This window comes from Mastomys coucha, unplaced genomic scaffold, assembly GCF_008632895.1.
Source record: "Mastomys coucha isolate ucsf_1 unplaced genomic scaffold, UCSF_Mcou_1 pScaffold22, whole genome shotgun sequence".
In the NCBI taxonomy this organism is placed as follows: domain Eukaryota; kingdom Metazoa; phylum Chordata; class Mammalia; order Rodentia; family Muridae; genus Mastomys; species Mastomys coucha.
In genome coordinates this window covers 115,831,887-115,839,494 of record NW_022196905.1, presented here as the reverse complement: position 1 = coordinate 115,839,494, position 7,608 = coordinate 115,831,887, and the positions used below count along the sequence as shown (strand labels likewise).

The window sequence follows — 7,608 nt, the reverse complement described above, 5'->3', positions numbered from 1 at the left end:
TAGCAAACTAGAAATGAAATTTAGCCTTGTTAATTAAACTGATTTTTAACACAAATACAGAAGCCTTATTTTTTTTTTTAATAAACTAGACCTACATTCTAATGAACAAGTAGGCTGTCAACGGGCAGTGGTGGTGCATGCTTTTAATCCCAGCACTTGGAGGCAGAGGCAGGTGGATTTCTGAGTTCAAGGCCAGCCTGGTCTATAGAGTGAGTTCTAGGACAGCCAGGGCTAAACAGAAAAACCCTGTCTCAAAAAAACAAGACAAAACAAAACATTATTTAGTAACTAATGGGCAAAGCTTAAATCTAAGAACTATTTCTTTCTCCAGATCTTATTTCATATCCTCTGTCTTATTTCATAGACTCAGGTAGACTGGAATCCACACTATAACTTCAGACTATGCAAATAAGGTACATAGGAATGAAACAAAAATGAATTTAATGTTTAGATCCAGCTCTTATTCCCAATAACTCATTATATATGTATCCAAGTCTGAGAATGTCTGAGTCTAGAACATTTCTCACGGCAAACCAATGGATACTTCACTCGGAATTTTATACTTGGGAGACATCATTGTGATGCTGAGGATTGAACCCAGGCATTGTGTATGCTTAGACACGTGTTCTACCACTGCATGTCTAGTTTCTAGGATATGTTTTCAACGAGGCTGGGGAGGAAGAATGGAAAAACTCAAGTCTAAAAGATAAAGTTTACACAAAGAAGTGAGAAAGGAGCACAGATAGGAGGGAAAGGAAAATGGCACCTCATCGAAGTCTCCTCTCACAATGTGGACATCACCAGCCAGAGTCTTGAGATAGTCATAGCTCTCCTTGGTGCAAAGGTTTCCAGTGCAGAGAATGTGCTGGATTTTTCCTGGCACCAGGAGTTTTTTAAATTTGGCTGGCAGGCTGTTGCACCGGTGTGGAATATGCAGATCTCCTAATACCAACACCAACTTTCAGGGGTCAGAGTGAAAAAACACAGCATTAGACATGATGTCAACTGACACGATCCTCCCATCACCATCCCTTTAAACAGAGATCCAGAACAGAGCAGAAGTCACTCAGACAGTCCTATTGTGGGCCAACAAACACTTGGTACCATATCTAGTCTAAGTTAATATCATCTTGGATGTAAATTTATGTTATTTACCAATAAATGGGATAAAATCAAATATTCTAAAATGATTCATTAGTCAGGTGAGAGCATGCATCTATAATCCCAGGGGAGAGAGAGAGGCAAGAAGACCACAAGTTCAAGGCCTACCTAACTATATAGGGAGTTCTAGGTCAGTCACCACTATACACAGATCCTTTCTCAGAAAAAGTAATTTAAATAATTTAATTTAATATTTAAAAATAATTTTAAAATAATTTTTAAAAATTGATTTAGAAACCTATAAATTATATTGAATTTTTATTCAATATAATGAAACTGCAAACTGAGTAACATATTGCTGGAATCTATAGCATTTGGTAGTTTTGAAGAGTGACATTCTTATTTCTGCAACTATATAATATAAAACCTATTTAACTGAAAAAAGCATTGTTAAAGGAAATTATTGGCAATGAAATAATATGGACCTAGAGAGATGGTTCAGATGTTAAGAGACCTGGTTGCTCTTTCTGAGGTCCCAGGTTCAGTTCCCAGCACCCACACGGCAGCTCAGAACCACATGGCTGAGTATGGTAGTTCACACCTTTAGTCCCAGCACTCAGGAAGCAGAGGCAGGTCAATCTCATGACTTTGATGACAACTTAGTCTACAAAGAGAGCTCTAGGCCTGCCTAAGATAACACAGTGAGACCCTGTCTCAAAAAGAAGAAAGAGGGGGAAGAGAGGAAGAGAGAGAATTGATTGATGGATTGATTATGTGGGGTATGGTGTTTTGTGCTTATAAATCCAGCACTCAGGAAGCTGAGACAGGAAGATTACTAGTTCAAGGCCAACCTGTGCTACATGGCAAGCAAGTTCCAGTTCTAGGCCAGCCAATGCTGCAAAGTGAAACTATCACACACACTAAATACATATATCTATATATAGATTATGTGTATGTATATGTATGTATGTATATATGTATGTATGTACATATGTATGTATATATATATAAATATACAGATGGAATAGAAAAAATGAAATAGTAAGGAAAAGGTTAATTTTATTGTTTATGCTAAGAACTCTTTGGGAAACATTAGCCAAAAATAACTGAATTTGTTACTTCAAACTTTTAGCAGTGTGTTACAGGGCACCAATGCCTCTGCTTAGAGTCTCAGTAGATGCATATGTACATCTGATTTTTAAGTTTTACTATCTTTGCTTTTTTTTTCCACTAGAAGCCCGTCATATCTGTATAACCCGGATAAAACAGCTTCTTCCATCCCCTCAGTATAGTTTGTAAACTTAAAACAACAATTTCACAATCAAATGGAGTGGTGAGTTTAGTAGGAGGTAGCCGGAAGCTGCCACAGAGTCTCAGATGACAAAAGTATTATCTGGTTTGAAATATCAAAGAATTAATAAGTCAATCCTAAGACAAGCATGGTGGTGTACACCTTTGATCCCAGTCCTAAGGAGGAAGAGCCAGGCAGATCTCTGTGAGTTCAGCACCAGCCCAGGCTAAAAAGCAAGTTCCAGGCAAAGTTACACACAGTGAAATCCTGTCCAAAGTGTGTGTGTGTGTGGGGGGGGGCAGTTCTATGAAACTTTAAATTAAAAAATTTCAAGATTGAATTAAATAGACAAAGAGTAGTTTCAAAGTTCATTTAAGGCTAACATATGTCCCCTGAGGGCGACAGAAGACTTTCCCTGTTGATTACTACAAGCACCTTCCAGGGTTTCCTCACACAGACCTTCCATGCATACATATCCTTTCAAGGCATGGCTACCCCTGAACAGTATCAAAGGAAGCATTACATGTTTAATATGATAAAGCAAATAGTTTTGCCTCCATAATGTTAAAATTAATTTAAGATAGTTAATTTGGCAGCTGGGGAGGGGTCCAGTGGTTACGAGAGCTGACTGCTCTTCCAGAGGATCCAGATTCCCAGCACATGGTGGCTCACAACTGTCCGGAACTCCAGTACCAGGGGATCTGACGCCTTGTCTTAGCTGGCCTTGGAGGGTACCAGGCACACATGTAGTACAGACAGGCATGTAGGCAAACACATCCAACATAAAATAACTAATAAAAAAATTTAATTAAAATTTAAAATCAATCCAGAACTAAAATGTGGCTGGGCAGTGGTGGTGTACACTTTTAAGCCCAGCACTCAAGTGCCAGAGGCAGGTGGATCTCTGAGTTCAAGGCCAGTCTGGTCTACAGATGGAATTCCAGGACAGCCAGGGCTACACGGAGAAACCTTGTCTTGAAAAATCAAAACCAAACCAAAATAAACCAATACAAAAAAATGTGTGAAATGAGAATGATTACAAAAACAAACTTGATTCATCTCACAACAACACCAAAAGGAACAGTTATCAGGACACAGAATAGCTGAAGTAACAAGTGGGTGGTCACAAAACAAGCACACTTTAGGGAAAACCTTTGAAAGCTACAACCACTACAGGGTATCCACTATCAATCAACATGCATGCCTTGGCACACACCATCTTCATTTTAGGGGGTAGAGAATCTCTTCAGATTTGAAGGACAGAGTTACTGTGGGATGCTGACATGTGAGGAAAAGTGAAAGAAAAAAAATCTATATTAAAAGAACTCTGAACTCATAAGAGGGTGTATGTCTAAAAACAGGTTCAAAATCTCTGAGACTAAAAATGAACTGTTCTGTGAGAATGTACCAGAGAGAACATAGGTGAGACACAACACTGTTATCCTGACTGAACACGTCAACTTGATAAGGTGCCACTTGACAGTGTGTAAAGACTGGCTGGATGAACGGCCCCCGCGGGCAGCATCATGGCTACAGAGTAAGACAGAACCCCGTGGTTTTCTGCTGGTGACCACGTTATAGCAAATAGTTACACGACACTTGTCAAGAGTGCCCTGGCCTAAATTCCACAATGACAAGTCGGGTTAGATGGACAGTAGAGGTAGCAAAGAATCTGGAAGCCAAAGTCTTGTGAAAATCATATATAAGCAAAACCCAAACAAAGCCCGGGGATCTGATTACTCCTTATTTGACAGAGCTGGGAAGGGTGAGAGACCCAGCCAGTTATCAGCTACCCAACCACCACTGTAGCAGGAGCGGAGAAAACTTACTCTGTGCCCAGCCTTAGTGGAATGAAGAAGTTGATTGCAGACAGGGGAATGAAAAAAAAAGGGAGGGGTGGATGAAACATGACCAATGTTAAAGAAAGCAACAAAAGTTAAAAGAAAAAAAAAAAGAAAACAAAAACCCATACCAAATATGCAAAAATTGTTAATGATTTCTGAATGTTATGAAAGGAAATGTTAAAAATCAGCTGTGCCGAAAATAATTCCAAGAACTACTCACTCTCTTTTTAAACACAGGACAAACACCCACACACAGCAAACTGTCGATGTCATTCTATATTTTCTAATCTTGCTTTCCACACCAACTCCTGCTTCTTTATTTCTCATTCTGTCTACTCTTTATAAGATTCCATATTTATAATTTGAAGAATTCATCAGGAATATAAGGCTAATATCTTTTCATTCCTGGGGCTTTGTTATCTCTAGATATACTGATATGTTGATATATATATATGTATGTGTGTATATATATATATATATACATAAATATATATATATATTGAGGTTCTAGTATTGAAAAATCATGCTCCAGGGTTAATTGTGTGCTATAGAGGACATTACTAGCAAGAGTACCTTATCACGTGATGAATGTGTCAAGGAAGGATAAAGCTCAGTGTGGTGGCACACTTCTTTGGTGCCCACACTCAGGAGACAGAGGAAGGCAGATCTCTGAATTCCAGGCCAGCCAGAGCTACATCATTATACCTGACTTAGGCTGGAAGAGATGGTTCAGCAATTAAAAGCACTTGCTGAGCCAGATTTGGTTCCCAGTACCCACAACGGCCTGTAACTCCAGTTCTGGGGGATCTCCAGTGGTAACTGTACTTGTTTGGTGCATATAAACTCATATAGAGACACATACACAAAATTTAAAAATAAAGCCGGGCTGTGGTGGCACACGCCTTTAATCCCAGCACTAGGGAGGCAGAGGCTGGCGGATTTCTGAGTTAGGGTTTCAGTCTGGTCTACAGAGTGAGTTCAAGGACAGCCAAGGCTAAACAGAAACTCTGTCTGGAAAAAACAAAATTAATTAATTAAAAATGTGATGCACAGCAGAGGTCAAACAGAACCCCCCCACCCACCCAAACTTTAGAGAGCAAAGAGTGCCTTCGAAAACCTGATTACAGGGAAGTGTCTGCTCTCCAAATTTCACACAGAAAAGTCGTAGGGGGTGGGGGGCAAAGGCCTGATGCAGACTGGGGGAGCTAAAGCTCTCCAATCTCCGCAGACTTCACTCGATCCCCACGAGTTCGCTCTATGGGGTCGCAGCGGCCGCAGGAGACCAGCAGTCCCTTTCCGGGTCGCCGTCCCGGGTGGCCAGTGCGTCGGCTACTTCGCGCTCTGCACCGAGGCCGGCTCACCCCAGCGAGCCGGGGAGGAACGGGAAGGAAACGCGCAGCCACACCGACGGCCGGAGGCCTCCCCGGGCCGCACCGAGCCGATCTCGTGACAGGATGGGGGGACAGGTCCGCCTCGCACGCCCTCTGGCCGCGGGAGCGAGGGGCGACGTCAGGCCGAGCCGCACTCCCGGCTAGCCGCGGTCCTCCCGTTCTTCCTCCGCCGCCACCCGGATCCTCCTCGCCCCGCCGACCGGACGCCGTAGCATCCCTGCCCGACCCGGGTCACCGCCGCCGTGGGGCTCACCATCCTGTCACTGGGGCTCCGTTCGATCCGCACGAACACCGCCGCCCTCTTCCTCCCTCGGCGACCCGCCCACCTCTTCCGCCACCAATGAGACTCGGAGTTTGCTAGAGACTGTCCTACGGGAACCCATAAGGGTCGTTCCCCGTCGGAAAGAAAAACAACAACAAAAAAAACAAAACAAAACAAAACAAAAAACTGGCGCGGTGGGAAAGTCCTTGCTGGTCGGGCAAGGGACAGGCTTGCAAAGCGGGCACCTGCGGCTGGCGCGCTTCAGCCCGCCATGCTGCTGTTCCCGTAGCCATGCCGAAGTGCGGGATGACGGGCGGTCAGGTGAAAGATGGAGCGGCCTTTCTTGCTTTGCTACTTAGAAGCGAGAAAGTCTAACGCCTGTGAAGTCTCCATCTTCCTACGCCTCCTCTGCCATTCTTCGCCACGACTGACGACACGAAGCGGGGCCCTAGAGCTCATCACAAGGCCCCTACTGGAGTTCGAACAGCGTGCCAGTCCCGTTCCTTTTATTTATGCCCAGTATTTAATTTGGTGACCAAGAAATGAATTGTGGCGCCGGGCCTTAAGCTCAGATTGATGAGGGCTACTGTGGGGAAAATTCGAAGGGAAAATAATACTTGTACTGGCTGGTTTTGTGTGTCAACGTGACACAGGCTGGAGTTATCACACAGAAGGGAGCTTCAGTTGGGGAAGTGCCTCCATGAGATCCAGCTGTGGGGCATTTTCTCAATTAGTGATCAAGGGGGTAGGGCTCCTTGTGGGTGGTGCCATCCCTGGGCTGGAAGTCTTGGGTTCTATGAGAAAGCAGGCTGAGCAAGTCAGGAGAAGCAAGCCAGTAAGGAACATCCCTCCATGGCCTCTGCATCAGCTCCTGCTTCCTGACCTGCTTGAGTTCCAGTCCTGACTTCCTCTGGTGATCAACAGTAGTGTGGAAGTAAGCTGAATAAACCCTTTCCTCCCCAACTTGCTTCTTGCTCATGATGTTTGTGCAGGAATAGAAACCCTGACTAAGACAACCAGCAAAAGTATTTTTTGAGCTGAGGAAAAACAACATGCTCTTTATTCAAGATTCTGCTGGAGACATTTTTGTTGTTGTTGGTTTTGGTTTTAATCTATGATCTCGAACAAGCCCCTGTATCATTCAGTCGAAAAATGAGAATAATAGTAACACCTTTGTGGATAGAGGTTGTTAGGAGCATGGACCAAACTGCATGTAATGAGCTCAGTAATTAGAAGGACTGTGTAGGAAACTATATCATTCCCTTATAAAAGGGAATGCTTGGGCTTGGGTTTGTAAGTACAAAGACAACTTGCTTGGCATGTACAAGGAAGGACCTGTGTTCCGTCTGCCTGGAGAGGTTGGGAGAACTCAAAAAAACCCAAAATGAATGAGAGCATTAGCATGGAAGTTGGCTTGCAGGAGAAATAATGTTGAATTTTATATAGGTGCATGTTTATTGAATTCTTACTATGTATGTAGGTAAGGGTATCCAGCATCTCCTAATGTAAATTCGTCTATAAAATGCTGTGTGGATTAGCTGAGAAATTTAACTCTCAGGTGTATCTTGAGCTTTGTTCTACCCTAAAAGTTAAATGTAATCAATTAACAGGAAATTGTTCAGACATATTCAGGAAAAAGATTTCATACCACTGTTTCCAGCTCTGTGGCATCATATACATTCGGACACTGTGATGAATTCTTGTCATGGTGATTCCTCT

General features: G+C 43.1%; 1 long non-coding RNA gene across 1 annotated transcript; it reads right to left on the bottom strand.

Annotated features, from left to right (window-relative positions):
• Positions 1 to 783: 783 nt before the first annotated feature.
• LOC116068363 lies at positions 784 to 5,188 on the bottom strand. The gene is made up of 2 exons (XR_004109557.1): positions 4,222 to 5,188; positions 784 to 958 (listed from the first exon to the last, which is right to left on the bottom strand). It is a non-coding gene; the product is annotated as an uncharacterized LOC116068363 (long non-coding RNA).
• Positions 5,189 to 7,608: the final 2,420 nt, after the last annotated feature.